Source organism: Elgaria multicarinata, chromosome 8, assembly GCF_023053635.1.
Source record: "Elgaria multicarinata webbii isolate HBS135686 ecotype San Diego chromosome 8, rElgMul1.1.pri, whole genome shotgun sequence".
NCBI lineage: Eukaryota > Metazoa > Chordata > Lepidosauria > Squamata > Anguidae > Elgaria > Elgaria multicarinata.
This window is the reverse complement of record NC_086178.1, coordinates 70482229-70499612: the sequence shown is the minus strand read 5'-3', so window position 1 is coordinate 70499612 and position 17384 is coordinate 70482229.

The window sequence follows — 17384 nt, the reverse complement described above, 5'->3', positions numbered from 1 at the left end:
TATAGCTACACTGCCACCCCGTTAAAGGTCTGGTGGACTTAATACTGTTTTAGACACAGCTAGTATCCCATTCATTGGGATGCCAGGGACTTAGAGCTACACTGCCACCCCGTTAAAGTGCTGGTGGACTTAATACTGTGTTAGACACAGCTAGTATCCCATTCATTGGGATGCCAGGGACTTAGAGCTACAGTTCCACCCCGTTAAAGGGCTGGTGGACTAAAAACTATGTTAGACACAGCTAGGATCCCATTCATTGGGATGCCAGGGACTTAGAGCTACAGTGCCACCCCGTTAAAGGGCTGGTGGACTTAATACTGTGTTAGACACAGCTAGTATCCCATTCATTGGGATGCCAGGGACTTATAGATACACTGCCACCCCGTTAAAGGGCTAGTGGACTTAATACTGTGTTAGACACAGCTAGTATCCCATTCATTGGGATGCCAGGGACTTAGAGCTACACTGCCACCCCGTTAAAGGGCTGGTGGACTAAAAACTGTGTTAGACACAGCTAGTATCCCATTCATTGGGATGCCAGGGAGTTAGAGCTACATTGCCATCCCGTTAAAGGGCTGGTGGACTTAATACTGTTTTAGACACAGCTAGTATCCCATTCATTGGGATGCCAGGAACTTAGAGCTACACTGCCACCCCGTTAAAGGGCTGGTGGACTAAAACCTGTGTTAGACACAGCTAGTATCCCATTCATTGGGTGGCCAGGGACTTATAGCTACACTGCCACCCCGTTAAAGGTCTGGTGGACTTAATACTGTTTTAGACACAGCTAGTATCCCATTCATTGGGATGCCAGGAACTTAGAGCTACACTGCCACCCCGTTAAAGGGCTGTTGGACTAAAACCTGTGTTAGACACAGCTGGTATCCCATTCATTAGGATGCCAGGGACTTAGAGCTACACTGACACCCCGTTAAAGGGCTGGTGGACTTAATACTGTGTTAGACACAGCTAGTATCCCATTCATTGGGATGCCAGGGACTTAGAGCTACAGTGCCACCCTGTTAAAGGGCTGGTGGACTTAATACTGTGATAGACACAGCTAGTATCCCATTCATTGGGATGCCAGGAACTTAGAGCTACACTGCCACCCCGCTAAAGGGCTGTTGGACTAAAACCTGTGTTAGACACAGCTGGTATCCCATTCATTTGGATGCCAGGGACTTAGAGCTACACTGCCACCCCGTTAAAGGGCTGGTGGACTTAATACTGTGTTAGACACAGCTAGTATCCCATTCATTGGGATGCCAGGGACTTATAGATACACTGCCACCCCGTTGAAGGGCTAGTGGACTTAATACTGTGTTAGACACAGCTAGTATCCCATTCATTGGGATGCCAGGGACTTAGAGATACACTGCCACCCCGTTAAAGGGCTGGTGGACTAAAAACTGTGTTAGACACAGATAGTATCCCATTAATTGGGATGCCAGGGACTTAGAGCTACACTGCCATCCCGTTAAAGGGCTGGTGGACTTAATACTGTTTTAGACACAGCTAGTATCCTATTCATTGGGATTCCAGGAACTTAGAGCTTCACTGCCACCCCGTTAAAGGGCTGGTGGACTAAAACCTGTGTTAGACACAGCTAGTATCCCATTCATTGGGATGCCAGGGACTTAGAGCTACACTGCCACCCCGTTAAAGGGCTGGTGGACTAAAAACTGTGTTAGACACAGCTGGTATCCCATTCATTGGGATGCCAGGGACTTAGAGCTACACTGCCACCCCGTTAAAGGGCTGGTGGACTAAAAACTGTGTTAGACACAGATAGTATCCCATTAATTGGGATGCCAGGGACTTAGAGCTACACTGCCATCCCGTTAAAGGGCTGGTGGACTTAATACTGTTTTAGACACAGCTAGTATCCTATTCATTGGGATGCCAGGGAATTAGAGCTACACTGCCACCCCGTTAAAGGGCTGGTGGACTAAAAACTGTGTTAGACACAGATAGTATCCCATTCATTGGGATGCCAGGGACTTAGAGCTACACTGCCATCCCGTTAAAGGGCTGGTGGACTTAATACTGTTTTAGACACAGCTGGTATCCCATTCATTGGGATGCCAGGGAATTAGAGCTACACTGCCACCCCGTTAAAGGGCTGGTGGACTTAATACTGTGTTAGACACAGCTAGTATCCCATTCATTGGGATGCCAGGGACTTATAGATACACTGCCAACCCGTTAAAGGGCTAGTGGACTTAATACTGTGTTAGACACAGCTAGTATACCATTCATTGGGATGCTAGGGACTAAGAGCTACACTGCCACCCCGTTAAAGGGCTGGTGGACTAAAAACTGTGTTAGACACAGATAGTATCCCATTAATTGGGATGCCAGGGACTTAGAGCTACACTGCCATCCCGTTAAAGGGCTGGTGGACTTAATACTGTGTTAGACACAGCTAGTATCCCATTCATTGGGATGCCAGGGACTTACAGCTACACTGCCACCCCGTTAAAGGGCTGTTGGACTAAAACCTGTGTTAGACACAGCTGGTATCCCATTCATTAGGATGCCAGGGACTTAGAGCTACACTGACACCCCGTTAAAGGGCTGGTGGACTAAAAACTGTGTTAGACACAGCTAGTATCCCATTCATTGGGATGCCAGGGACTTAGAGCTACAGTGCCACCCTGTTAAAGGGCTGGTGGACTTAATACTGTGATAGACACAGCTAGTATCCCATTCATTGGGATGCCAGGAACTTAGAGCTACACTGCCACCCCGCTAAAGGGCTGTTGGACTAAAACCTGTGTTAGACACAGCTGGTATCCCATTCATTTGGATGCCAGGGACTTAGAGCTACACTGCCACCCCGTTAAAGGGCTGGTGGACTTAATACTGTGTTAGACACAGCTAGTATCCCATTCATTGGGATGCCAGGGACTTATAGATACACTGCCACCCCGTTGAAGGGCTAGTGGACTTAATACTGTGTTAGACACAGCTAGTATCCCATTCATTGGGATGCCAGGGACTTAGAGATACACTGCCACCCCGTTAAAGGGCTGGTGGACTAAAAACTGTGTTAGACACAGATAGTATCCCATTAATTGGGATGCCAGGGACTTAGAGCTACACTGCCATCCCGTTAAAGGGCTGGTGGACTTAATACTGTTTTAGACACAGCTAGTATCCTATTCATTGGGATTCCAGGAACTTAGAGCTTCACTGCCACCCCGTTAAAGGGCTGGTGGACTAAAACCTGTGTTAGACACAGCTAGTATCCCATTCATTGGGATGCCAGGGACTTAGAGCTACACTGCCACCCCGTTAAAGGGCTGGTGGACTAAAAACTGTGTTAGACACAGCTGGTATCCCATTCATTGGGATGCCAGGGACTTAGAGCTACACTGCCACCCCGTTAAAGGGCTGGTGGACTAAAAACTGTGTTAGACACAGATAGTATCCCATTAATTGGGATGCCAGGGACTTAGAGCTACACTGCCATCCCGTTAAAGGGCTGGTGGACTTAATACTGTTTTAGACACAGCTAGTATCCTATTCATTGGGATGCCAGGGAATTAGAGCTACACTGCCACCCCGTTAAAGGGCTGGTGGACTAAAAACTGTGTTAGACACAGATAGTATCCCATTCATTGGGATGCCAGGGACTTAGAGCTACACTGCCATCCCGTTAAAGGGCTGGTGGACTTAATACTGTTTTAGACACAGCTGGTATCCCATTCATTGGGATGCCAGGGAATTAGAGCTACACTGCCACCCCGTTAAAGGGCTGGTGGACTTAATACTGTGTTAGACACAGCTAGTATCCCATTCATTGGGATGCCAGGGACTTATAGATACACTGCCAACCCGTTAAAGGGCTAGTGGACTTAATACTGTGTTAGACACAGCTAGTATCCCATTCATTGGGATGCCAGGGACTAAGAGCTACACTGCCACCCCGTTAAAGGGCTGGTGGACTAAAAACTGTGTTAGACACAGATAGTATCCCATTAATTGGGATGCCAGGGACTTAGAGCTACACTGCCATCCCGTTAAAGGGCTGGTGGACTTAATACTGTGTTAGACACAGCTAGTATCCCATTCATTGGGATGCCAGGGACTTACAGCTACACTGCCACCCTGTTAAAGGGCTGGTGGACTAAAAACTGTGTTAGACACAGCTAGTATCCCATTCATTGGGATTCCAGGAACTTAGAGCTACACTGCCACCCCGGTAAAGGGCTGGAGGACTTAATACTCTTTTAGACACAGCTAGTATCCCATTCATTGGGATGCCAGGGACTTAGAGCTACACTGCCACCCCGTTAAAGGGCTGGTGGACTAAAAACTGTGTTAGACAGAGCTAGTATCCCATTCATTCGGATGCCAGGGACATATATATCTACACTGCCACCCCGTTAAAGGGCTGGTGGACTAAAAACTGTGTTAGACACAGCTGGTATCCCATTCATTGGGATGCCAGGGACGTAGAGCTACACTGCCACCCCGTTAAAGGGCTGGTGGACTTAATACTGTGTTAGACACAGCTAGTATCCCATTCATTGGGATGCCAGGAACTTAGAGCTACACTGCCACCCCGTTAAAGGGCTGTTGGACTAAAACCTGTGTTAGACACAGCTGGTATCCCATTCATTAGGATGCCAGGGACTTATAGATACACTGCCAACCCGTTAAAGGGCTGGTGGACTAAAAACTGTGTTAGACACAGCTAGTAACCCATTCATTGGGATGCCAGGGACGTAGAGCTACAGTGCCACCCTGTTAAAGGGCTGGTGGACTTAATACTGTGATAGACACAGCTAGTATCCCATTCATTGGGATGCCAGGGACTTAGAGCTACACTGCCATCCCGTTAAAGGGCTGTTGGACTAAAAACTGTGTTAGACACAGCTGGTATCCCATTCATTAGGATGCCAGGGACTTAGAGCTACACTGCCACCCCGTTAAAGGGCTGGTGGACTAAAACCTGTGTTAGACACAGCTAGTATCCCATTCATTGGGATGCCAGGGACTTAGAGCTACACTGCCACCCCGTTAAAGGGCTGGTGGACTAAAAACTGTGTTAGACACAGCTGGTATCCCATTCATTGGGATGCCAGGGACTTAGAGCTACACTGCCACCCCGTTAAAGGGCTGGTGGACTAAAAACTGTGTTAGACACAGATAGTATCCCATTAACTGGGATGCCAGGGACTTAGAGCTACACTGCCATCCCGTTAAAGGGCTGGTGGACTTAATACTGTTTTAGACACAGCTAGTATCCTATTCATTGGGATGCCAGGGAATTAGAGCTACACTGCCACCCCGTTAAAGGGCTGGTGGACTAAAAACTGTGTTAGACACAGATAGTATCCCATTCATTGGGATGCCAGGGACTTAGAGCTACACTGCCATCCCGTTAAAGGGCTGGTGGACTTAATACTGTTTTAGACACAGCTGGTATCCCATTCATTGGGATGCCAGGGAATTAGAGCTACACTGCCACCCCGTTAAAGGGCTGGTGGACTTAATACTGTGTTAGACACAGCTAGTATCCCATTCATTGGGATGCCAGGGACTTATAGATACACTGCCAACCCGTTAAAGGGCTAGTGGACTTAATACTGTGTTAGACACAGCTAGTATCCCATTCATTGGGATGCCAGGGACTAAGAGCTACACTGCCACCCCGTTAAAGGGCTGGTGGACTAAAAACTGTGTTAGACACAGATAGTATCCCATTAATTGGGATGCCAGGGACTTAGAGCTACACTGCCATCCCGTTAAAGGGCTGGTGGACTTAATACTGTGTTAGACACAGCTAGTATCCCATTCATTGGGATGCCAGGGACTTACAGCTACACTGCCACCCTGTTAAAGGGCTGGTGGACTAAAAACTGTGTTAGACACAGCTAGTATCCCATTCATTGGGATTCCAGGAACTTAGAGCTACACTGCCACCCCGGTAAAGGGCTGGAGGACTTAATACTCTTTTAGACACAGCTAGTATCCCATTCATTGGGATGCCAGGGACTTAGAGCTACACTGCCACCCCGTTAAAGGGCTGGTGGACTAAAAACTGTGTTAGACAGAGCTAGTATCCCATTCATTCGGATGCCAGGGACATATATATCTACACTGCCACCCCGTTAAAGGGCTGGTGGACTAAAAACTGTGTTAGACACAGCTGGTATCCCATTCATTGGGATGCCAGGGACGTAGAGCTACACTGCCACCCCGTTAAAGGGCTGGTGGACTTAATACTGTGTTAGACACAGCTAGTATCCCATTCATTGGGATGCCAGGAACTTAGAGCTACACTGCCACCCCGTTAAAGGGCTGTTGGACTAAAACCTGTGTTAGACACAGCTGGTATCCCATTCATTAGGATGCCAGGGACTTATAGATACACTGCCAACCCGTTAAAGGGCTGGTGGACTAAAAACTGTGTTAGACACAGCTAGTAACCCATTCATTGGGATGCCAGGGACGTAGAGCTACAGTGCCACCCTGTTAAAGGGCTGGTGGACTTAATACTGTGATTGACACAGCTAGTATCCCATTCATTGGGATGCCAGGGACTTAGAGCTACACTGCCATCCCGTTAAAGGGCTGTTGGACTAAAAACTGTGTTAGACACAGCTGGTATCCCATTCATTAGGATGCCAGGGACTTAGAGCTACACTGCCACCCCGTTAAAGGGCTGGTGGACTTAATACTGTGTTAGACACAGCTGGTATCCCATTCATTGGGATGCCAGGGACTTAGAGCTACACTGCCACCCCGTTAAAGGGCTGGTGGACTAAAAACTGTGTTAGACACAGCTGGTATCCCATTCATTGGGATGCCAGGGACTTAGAGCTACACTGCCACCCCGTTAAAGGGCTGGTGGACTAAAAACTGTGTTAGACACAGATAGTATCCCATTAATTGGGATGCCAGGGACTTAGAGCTACACTGCCATCCCATTAAAGGGCTGGTGGACTTAATACTGTTTTAGACACAGCTAGTATCCTATTCATTGGGATTCCAGGGAATTAGAGCTACACTGCCACCCCGTTAAAGGGCTGGTGGACTAAAAACTGTGTTAGACACAGATAGTATCCCATTAATTGGGATGCCAGGGACTTAGAGCTACACTGCCATCCCGTTAAAGGGCTGGTGGACTTAATACTTTTTTAGACACAGCTGGTATCCCATTCATTGGGATGCCAGGGAATTAGAGCTACACTGCCAGCCCATTAAAGGGCTGGTGGACTTAATACTGTGTTAGACACAGCTAGTATCCCATTCATTGGGATGCCAGGGACTTATAGATACACTGCCAACCCGTTAAAGGGCTAGTGGACTTAATACTGTGTTAGACACAGCTAGTATCCCATTCATTGGGATGCCAGGGACTTAGAGATACACTGCCACCCCGTTAAAGGGCTGGTGGATTAAAAACTGTGTTAGACACAGATAGTATCCCATTAATTGGGATGCCAGGGACTTAGAGCTACACTGCCATCCCGTTAAAGGGCTAGTGGACTTAATACTGTGTTAGACACATCTAGTATCCAATTCATTGGGATGCCAGGGACTTAGAGCTACACTGCCACCCCGTTAAAGGGCTGGTGGACTAAAAACTGTGTTAGACACAGATAGTATCCCATTAATTGGGATGCCAGGGACTTAGAGCTACACTGCCATCCCATTAAAGGGCTGGTGGACTTAATACTTTGTTAGACACAGCTGGTATCCCATTCATTGGGATGCCAGGGACTTAGAGCTACAATGCCACCCCGTTAAAGGGCTGGTGGACTTAATACTGTGTTAGACACAGCTAGTATCCCATTCATTGGGATGCCAGGGACTTATAGATACACTGCCACCGCGTTAAAGGGCTAGTGGACTTAATACTGTGTTAGACACAGCTAGTATCCCATTCATTGGGATGCCAGGGACTTAGAGCTACACTGCCACCCCGTTAAAGGGCTGGTGGACTAAAAACTGTGTTAGACACAGCTAGTATCCCATTCATTGGGATGCAAGGGAGTTAGAGCTACATTGCCATCCCGTTAAAGGGCTGGTGGACTTAATACTGTTTTAGACACAGCTAGTATCCCATTCATTGGGATGCCAGAAACTTAGAGCTACACTGCCACCCCGTTAAAGGGCTGGTGGACTAAAACCTGTGTTAGACACAGCTAGTATCACATTCATTGGGTGGCCAGGAACTTATAGCTACACTGCCACCCCGTTAAAGGTCTGGTGGACTTAATACTGTTTTAGACACAGCTAGTATCCCATTCATTGGGATGCCAGGGACTTAGAGCTACACTGCCACCCCGTTAAAGTGCTGGTGGACTTAATACTGTGTTAGACACAGCTAGTATCCCATTCATTGGGATGCCAGGGACTTAGAGCTACAGTTCCACCCCGTTAAAGGGCTGGTGGACTAAAAACTATGTTAGACACAGCTAGGATCCCATTCATTGGGATGCCAGGGACTTAGAGCTACAGTGCCACCCCGTTAAAGGGCTGGTGGACTTAATACTGTGTTAGACACAGCTAGTATCCCATTCATTGGGATGCCAGGGACTTATAGATACACTGCCACCCCGTTAAAGGGCTAGTGGACTTAATACTGTGTTAGACACAGCTAGTATCCCATTCATTGGGATGCCAGGGACTTAGAGCTACACTGCCACCCCGTTAAAGGGCTGGTGGACTAAAAACTGTGTTAGACACAGCTAGTATCCCATTCATTGGGATGCCAGGGAGTTAGAGCTACATTGCCATCCCGTTAAAGGGCTGGTGGACTTAATACTGTATTAGACACAGCTAGTATCCCATTAATTGGGATGCCAGGGACTTAGAGCTACACTGCCATCCCGTTAAAGGCTGGTGGACTTAATACTGTTTTAGACACAGCTAGTATCCCATTCATTGGGATGCCAGGAACTTAGAGCTACACTGCCACCCCGTTAAAGGGCTGTTGGACTAAAACCTGTGTTAGACACAGCTGGTATCCCATTCATTAGGATGCCAGGGACTTAGAGCTACACTGACACCCCGTTAAAGGGCTGGTGGACTAAAAACTGTGTTAGACACAGCTAGTATCCCATTCATTGGGATGCCAGGGACTTAGAGCTACAGTGCCACCCTGTTAAAGGGCTGGTGGACTTAATACTGTGATAGACACAGCTAGTATCCCATTCATTGGGATGCCAGGAACTTTGAGCTACACTGCCACCCCGCTAAAGGGCTGTTGGACTAAAACCTGTGTTAGACACAGCTGGTATCCCATTCATTTGGATGCCAGGGACTTAGAGCTACACTGCCACCCCGTTAAAGGGCTGGTGGACTAAAAACTGTGTTAGACACAGATAGTATCCCATTAATTGGGATGCCAGGGACTTAGAGCTACACTGCCATCCCGTTAAAGGGCTGGTGGACTTAATACTGTTTTAGACACAGCTAGTATCCTATTCATTGGGATGCCAGGAACTTAGAGCTTCACTGCCACCCCGTTAAAGGGCTGGTGGACTAAAACCTGTGTTAGACACAGCTAGTATCCCATTCATTGGGATGCCAGGGACTTAGAGCTACACTGCCACCCCGTTGAAGGGCTGGTGGACTAAAAACTGTGTTAGACACAGCTGGTATCCCATTCATTGGGATGCCAGGGACTTAGAGCTACACTGCCACCCCGTTAAAGGGCTGGTGGACTAAAAACTGTGTTAGACACAGATAGTATCCCATTAATTGGGATGCCAGGGACTTAGAGCTACACTGCCATCCCGTAAAAGGGCTGGTGGACTTAATACTGTTTTAGACACAGCTAGTATCCTATTCATTGGGATGCCAGGGAATTAGAGCTACACTGCCACCCCCGTTAAAGGGCTGGTGGACTAAAAACTGTGTTAGACACAGATAGTATCCCATTCATTGGGATGCCAGGGACTTAGAGCTACACTGCCATCCCGTTAAAGGGCTGGTGGACTTAATACTGTTTTAGACACAGCTGGTATCCCATTCATTGGGATGCCAGGGAATTAGAGCTACACTGCCACCCCGTTAAAGGGCTGGTGGACTTAATACTGTGTTAGACACAGCTAGTATCCCATTCATTGGGATGCCAGGGACTTAGAGCTACACTGCCATCCCGTTAAAGGGCTGGTGGACTTAATACTGTGTTAGACACAGCTAGTATCCCATTCATAGGGATGCCAGGGACTTACAGCTACACTGCCACCCTGTTAAAGGGCTGGTGGACTAAAAACTGTGTTAGACACAGCTAGTATCCCATTCATTGGGATTCCAGGAACTTAGAGCTACACTGCCACCCCGGTAAAGGGCTGGAGGAGTTAATACTCTTTTAGACACAGCTAGTATCCCATTCATTGGGATGCCAGGGACTTAGAGCTACACTGCCACCCCCGTTAAAGGGCTGGTGGACTTAATACTGTGTTAGACACAGCTGGTATCCCATTCATTAGGATGCCAGGGACTTAGAGCTACATTGCCACCCCCGTTAAAGGGCTGGTGGACTTAATACTGTGTTAGACACAGCTAGTATCCCATTCATTGGGATGCCAGGGACTTAGAGATACACTGCCACCCCGTTAAAGGGCTGTTGGACTAAAACCTGTGTTAGACACAGCTAGTATCCCATTCATTGGGATGCCAGGGACTTAGAGCTACACTGCCACCCCGTTAAAGGGCTGGTGGACTTAATACTGTTTTAGACACAGCTAGTATCCTATTCATTGGGATGCCAGGGACTTAGAGCTACACTGCCATCCCGTTAAAGGGCTGGTGGACTTAATACTGTTTTAGACACAGCTGGTATCCCATTCATTGGGATGCCAGGGACTTATAGATACACTGCCAACCCGTTAAAGGGCTAGTGGACTTAATACTGTGTTAGACACAGCTAGTATCCCATTCATTGGGATGCCAGGGACTAAGAGCTACACTGCCACCCCGTTAAAGGGCTGGTGGACTAAAAACTGTGTTAGACACAGATAGTATCCCATTAATTGGGATGCCAGGGACTTAGAGCTACACTGCCATCCCGTTAAAGGGCTGGTGGACTTAATACTTTTTTAGACACAGCTGGTATCCCATTCATTGGGATGCCAGGGAATTAGAGCTACACTGCCAGCCCATTAAAGGGCTGGTGGACTTAATACTGTGTTAGACACAGCTAGTATCCCATTCATTGGGATGCCAGGGACTTATAGATACACTGCCAACCCGTTAAAGGGCTAGTGGACTTAATACTGTGTTAGACACAGCTAGTATCCCATTCATTGGGATGCCAGGGACTTAGAGATACACTGCCACCCCGTTAAAGGGCTGGTGGATTAAAAACTGTGTTAGACACAGATAGTATCCCATTAATTGGGATGCCAGGGACTTAGAGCTACACTGCCATCCCGTTAAAGGGCTAGTGGACTTAATACTGTGTTAGACACATCTAGTATCCAATTCATTGGGATGCCAGGGACTTAGAGCTACACTGCCACCCCGTTAAAGGGCTGGTGGACTAAAAACTGTGTTAGACACAGATAGTATCCCATTAATTGGGATGCCAGGGACTTAGAGCTACACTGCCATCCCATTAAAGGGCTGGTGGACTTAATACTTTGTTAGACACAGCTGGTATCCCATTCATTGGGATGCCAGGGACTTAGAGCTACAATGCCACCCCGTTAAAGGGCTGGTGGACTTAATACTGTGTTAGACACAGCTAGTATCCCATTCATTGGGATGCCAGGGACTTATAGATACACTGCCACCGCGTTAAAGGGCTAGTGGACTTAATACTGTGTTAGACACAGCTAGTATCCCATTCATTGGGATGCCAGGGACTTAGAGCTACACTGCCACCCCGTTAAAGGGCTGGTGGACTAAAAACTGTGTTAGACACAGCTAGTATCCCATTCATTGGGATGCAAGGGAGTTAGAGCTACATTGCCATCCCGTTAAAGGGCTGGTGGACTTAATACTGTTTTAGACACAGCTAGTATCCCATTCATTGGGATGCCAGAAACTTAGAGCTACACTGCCACCCCGTTAAAGGGCTGGTGGACTAAAACCTGTGTTAGACACAGCTAGTATCCCATTCATTGGGTGGCCAGGAACTTATAGCTACACTGCCACCCCGTTAAAGGTCTGGTGGACTTAATACTGTTTTAGACACAGCTAGTATCCCATTCATTGGGATGCCAGGGACTTAGAGCTACACTGCCACCCCGTTAAAGTGCTGGTGGACTTAATACTGTGTTAGACACAGCTAGTATCCCATTCATTGGGATGCCAGGGACTTAGAGCTACAGTTCCACCCCGTTAAAGGGCTGGTGGACTAAAAACTATGTTAGACACAGCTAGGATCCCATTCATTGGGATGCCAGGGACTTAGAGCTACAGTGCCACCCCGTTAAAGGGCTGGTGGACTTAATACTGTGTTAGACACAGCTAGTATCCCATTCATTGGGATGCCAGGGACTTATAGATACACTGCCACCCCGTTAAAGGGCTAGTGGACTTAATACTGTGTTAGACACAGCTAGTATCCCATTCATTGGGATGCCAGGGACTTAGAGCTACACTGCCACCCCGTTAAAGGGCTGGTGGACTAAAAACTGTGTTAGACACAGCTAGTATCCCATTCATTGGGATGCCAGGGAGTTAGAGCTACATTGCCATCCCGTTAAAGGGCTGGTGGACTTAATACTGTATTAGACACAGCTAGTATCCCATTAATTGGGATGCCAGGGACTTAGAGCTACACTGCCATCCCGTTAAAGGCTGGTGGACTTAATACTGTTTTAGACACAGCTAGTATCCCATTCATTGGGATGCCAGGAACTTAGAGCTACACTGCCACCCCGTTAAAGGGCTGTTGGACTAAAACCTGTGTTAGACACAGCTGGTATCCCATTCATTAGGATGCCAGGGACTTAGAGCTACACTGACACCCCGTTAAAGGGCTGGTGGACTAAAAACTGTGTTAGACACAGCTAGTATCCCATTCATTGGGATGCCAGGGACTTAGAGCTACAGTGCCACCCTGTTAAAGGGCTGGTGGACTTAATACTGTGATAGACACAGCTAGTATCCCATTCATTGGGATGCCAGGAACTTTGAGCTACACTGCCACCCCGCTAAAGGGCTGTTGGACTAAAACCTGTGTTAGACACAGCTGGTATCCCATTCATTTGGATGCCAGGGACTTAGAGCTACACTGCCACCCCGTTAAAGGGCTGGTGGACTAAAAACTGTGTTAGACACAGATAGTATCCCATTAATTGGGATGCCAGGGACTTAGAGCTACACTGCCATCCCGTTAAAGGGCTGGTGGACTTAATACTGTTTTAGACACAGCTAGTATCCTATTCATTGGGATGCCAGGAACTTAGAGCTTCACTGCCACCCCGTTAAAGGGCTGGTGGACTAAAACCTGTGTTAGACACAGCTAGTATCCCATTCATTGGGATGCCAGGGACTTAGAGCTACACTGCCACCCCGTTGAAGGGCTGGTGGACTAAAAACTGTGTTAGACACAGCTGGTATCCCATTCATTGGGATGCCAGGGACTTAGAGCTACACTGCCACCCCGTTAAAGGGCTGGTGGACTAAAAACTGTGTTAGACACAGATAGTATCCCATTAATTGGGATGCCAGGGACTTAGAGCTACACTGCCATCCCGTAAAAGGGCTGGTGGACTTAATACTGTTTTAGACACAGCTAGTATCCTATTCATTGGGATGCCAGGGAATTAGAGCTACACTGCCACCCCGTTAAAGGGCTGGTGGACTAAAAACTGTGTTAGACACAGATAGTATCCCATTCATTGGGATGCCAGGGACTTAGAGCTACACTGCCATCCCGTTAAAGGGCTGGTGGACTTAATACTGTTTTAGACACAGCTGGTATCCCATTCATTGGGATGCCAGGGAATTAGAGCTACACTGCCACCCCGTTAAAGGGCTGGTGGACTTAATACTGTGTTAGACACAGCTAGTATCCCATTCATTGGGATGCCAGGGACTTAGAGCTACACTGCCATCCCGTTAAAGGGCTGGTGGACTTAATACTGTGTTAGACACAGCTAGTATCCCATTCATAGGGATGCCAGGGACTTACAGCTACACTGCCACCCTGTTAAAGGGCTGGTGGACTAAAAACTGTGTTAGACACAGCTAGTATCCCATTCATTGGGATTCCAGGAACTTAGAGCTACACTGCCACCCCGGTAAAGGGCTGGAGGAGTTAATACTCTTTTAGACACAGCTAGTATCCCATTCATTGGGATGCCAGGGACTTAGAGCTACACTGCCACCCCGTTAAAGGGCTGGTGGACTTAATACTGTGTTAGACACAGCTGGTATCCCATTCATTAGGATGCCAGGGACTTAGAGCTACATTGCCACCCCGTTAAAGGGCTGGTGGACTTAATACTGTGTTAGACACAGCTAGTATCCCATTCATTGGGATGCCAGGGACTTAGAGATACACTGCCACCCCGTTAAAGGGCTGTTGGACTAAAACCTGTGTTAGACACAGCTAGTATCCCATTCATTGGGATGCCAGGGACTTAGAGCTACACTGCCACCCCGTTAAAGGGCTGGTGGACTTAATACTGTTTTAGACACAGCTAGTATCCTATTCATTGGGATGCCAGGGACTTAGAGCTACACTGCCATCCCGTTAAAGGGCTGGTGGACTTAATACTGTTTTAGACACAGCTGGTATCCCATTCATTGGGATGCCAGGGACTTATAGATACACTGCCAACCCGTTAAAGGGCTAGTGGACTTAATACTGTGTTAGACACAGCTAGTATCCCATTCATTGGGATGCCAGGGACTAAGAGCTACACTGCCACCCCGTTAAAGGGCTGGTGGACTAAAAACTGTGTTAGACACAGATAGTATCCCATTAATTGGGATGCCAGGGACTTAGAGCTACACTGCCATCCCGTTAAAGGGCTGGTGGACTTAATACTGTGTTAGACACAGCTAGTATCCCATTCATTGGGATGCCAGGGACTTACAGCTACACTGCCACCCTGTTAAAGGGCTGGTGGACTAAAAACTGTGTTAGACACAGCTAGTATCCCATTCATTGGGATTCCAGGAACTTAGAGCTACACTGCCACCCCGGTAAATGGCTGGAGGACTTAATACTCTTTTAGACACAGCTAGTATCCCATTCATTGGGATGCCAGGGACTTAGAGCTACACTGCCACCCCGTTAAAGGGCTGTTGGACTAAAAACTGTGTTAGACAGAGCTAGTATCCCATTCATTGGGATGCCAGGGACATATATATCTACACTGCCACCCCGTTAAAGGGCTGGTGGACTAAAAACTGTATTAGACACAGCTGGTATCCCATTCATTGGGATGCCAGGGACGTAGAGCTACACTGCCACCCCCGTTAAAGGGCTGGTGGACTTAATACTGTGTTAGACACAGCTAGTATCCCATTCATTGGGATGCCAGGGACTTATAGATACACTGCCACCCCGTTAAAGGGCTAGTGGACTTAATACTGTGTTAGACACATCTAGTATCCCATTCATTGGGATGCCAGGGACTTAGAGCTACACTGCCACCCCGTTAAAGGGCTGGTGGACTAAAAACTGTGTTAGACACAGATAGTATCCCATTAATTGGGATGCCAGGGACTTAGAGCTACACTGCCATCCCATTAAAGGGCTGGTGGACTTAATACTGTGTTAGACACAGCTGGTATCCCATTCATTGGGATGCCAGGGACTTAGAGCTACAATGCCACCCCGTTAAAGGGCTGGTGGACTTAATACTGTGTTAGACACAGCTAGTATCCCATTCATTGGGATGCCAGGGACTTATAGATACACTGCCACCCCGTTAAAGGGCTAGTGGACTTAATACTGTGTTAGACACAGCTAGTATCCCATTCATTGGGATGCCAGGGACTTAGAGCTACACTGCCACCCCGTTAAAGGGCTGGTGGACTAAAAACTGTGTTAGACACAGCTAGTATCCCATTCATTGGGATGCCAGGGAGTTAGAGCTACATTGCCATCCCGTTAAAGGGCTGGTGGACTTAATACTGTTTTAGACACAGCTAGTATCCCATTCATTGGGATGCCAGAAACTTAGAGCTACACTGCCACCCCGTTAAAGGGCTGGTGGACTAAAACCTGTGTTAGACACAGCTAGTATCCCATTCATTGGGTGGCCAGGGACTTATAGCTACACTGCCACCCCGTTAAAGGTCTGGTGGACTTAATACTGTTTTAGACACAGCTAGTATCCCATTCATTGGGATGCCAGGGACTTAGAGCTACACTGCCACCCCGTTAAAGTGCTGGTGGACTTAATACTGTGTTAGACACAGCTAGTATCCCATTCATTGGGATGCCAGGGACTTAGAGCTACAGTTCCACCCCGTTAAAGGGCTGGTGGACTAAAAACTATGTTAGACACAGCTAGGATCCCATTCATTGGGATGCCAGGGACTTAGAGCTACAGTGCCACCCCGTTAAAGGGCTGGTGGACTTAATACTGTGTTAGACACAGCTAGTATCCCATTCATTGGGATGCCAGGGACTTATAGATACACTGCCACCCCGTTAAAGGGCTAGTGGACTTAATACTGTGTTAGACACAGCTAGTATCCCATTCATTGGGATGCCAGGGACTTAGAGCTACACTGCCACCCCGTTAAAGGGCTGGTGGACTAAAAACTGTGTTAGACACAGCTAGTATCCCATTCATTGGGATGCCAGGGAGTTAGAGCTACATTGCCATCCCGTTAAAGGGCTGGTGGACTTAATACTGTTTTAGACACAGCTAGTATCCCATTCATTGGGATGCCAGGAACTTAGAGCTACACTGCCACCCCGTTAAAGGGCTGGTGGACTAAAACCTGTGTTAGACACAGCTAGTATCCCATTCATTGGGTGGCCAGGGACTTATAGCTACACTGCCACCCCGTAAAAGGTCTGGTGGACTTAATACTGTTTTAGACACAGCTAGTATCCCATTCATTGGGATGCCAGGGACTTAGAGCTACACTGCCACCCCGTTAAAGGGCTGGTGGACTTAATACTGTGTTAGACACAGCTAGTATCCCATTCATTGGGATGCCAGGGACTTAGAGCTACAGTTCCACCCCGTTAAAGGGCTGGTGGACTAAAAACTATGTTAGACACAGCTAGTATCCCATTCATTGGGATTCCAGGAACTTAGAGCTACACTGCCACCCCGGTAAAGGGCTGGAGGACTTAATACTCTTTTAGACACAGCTAGTATCCCATTCATTGGGATGCCAGGGACTTAGAGCTACACTGCCACCCCGTTAAAGGGCTGTTGGACTAAAAACTGTGTTAGACAGAACTAGTATCCCATTCATTGGGATGCCAG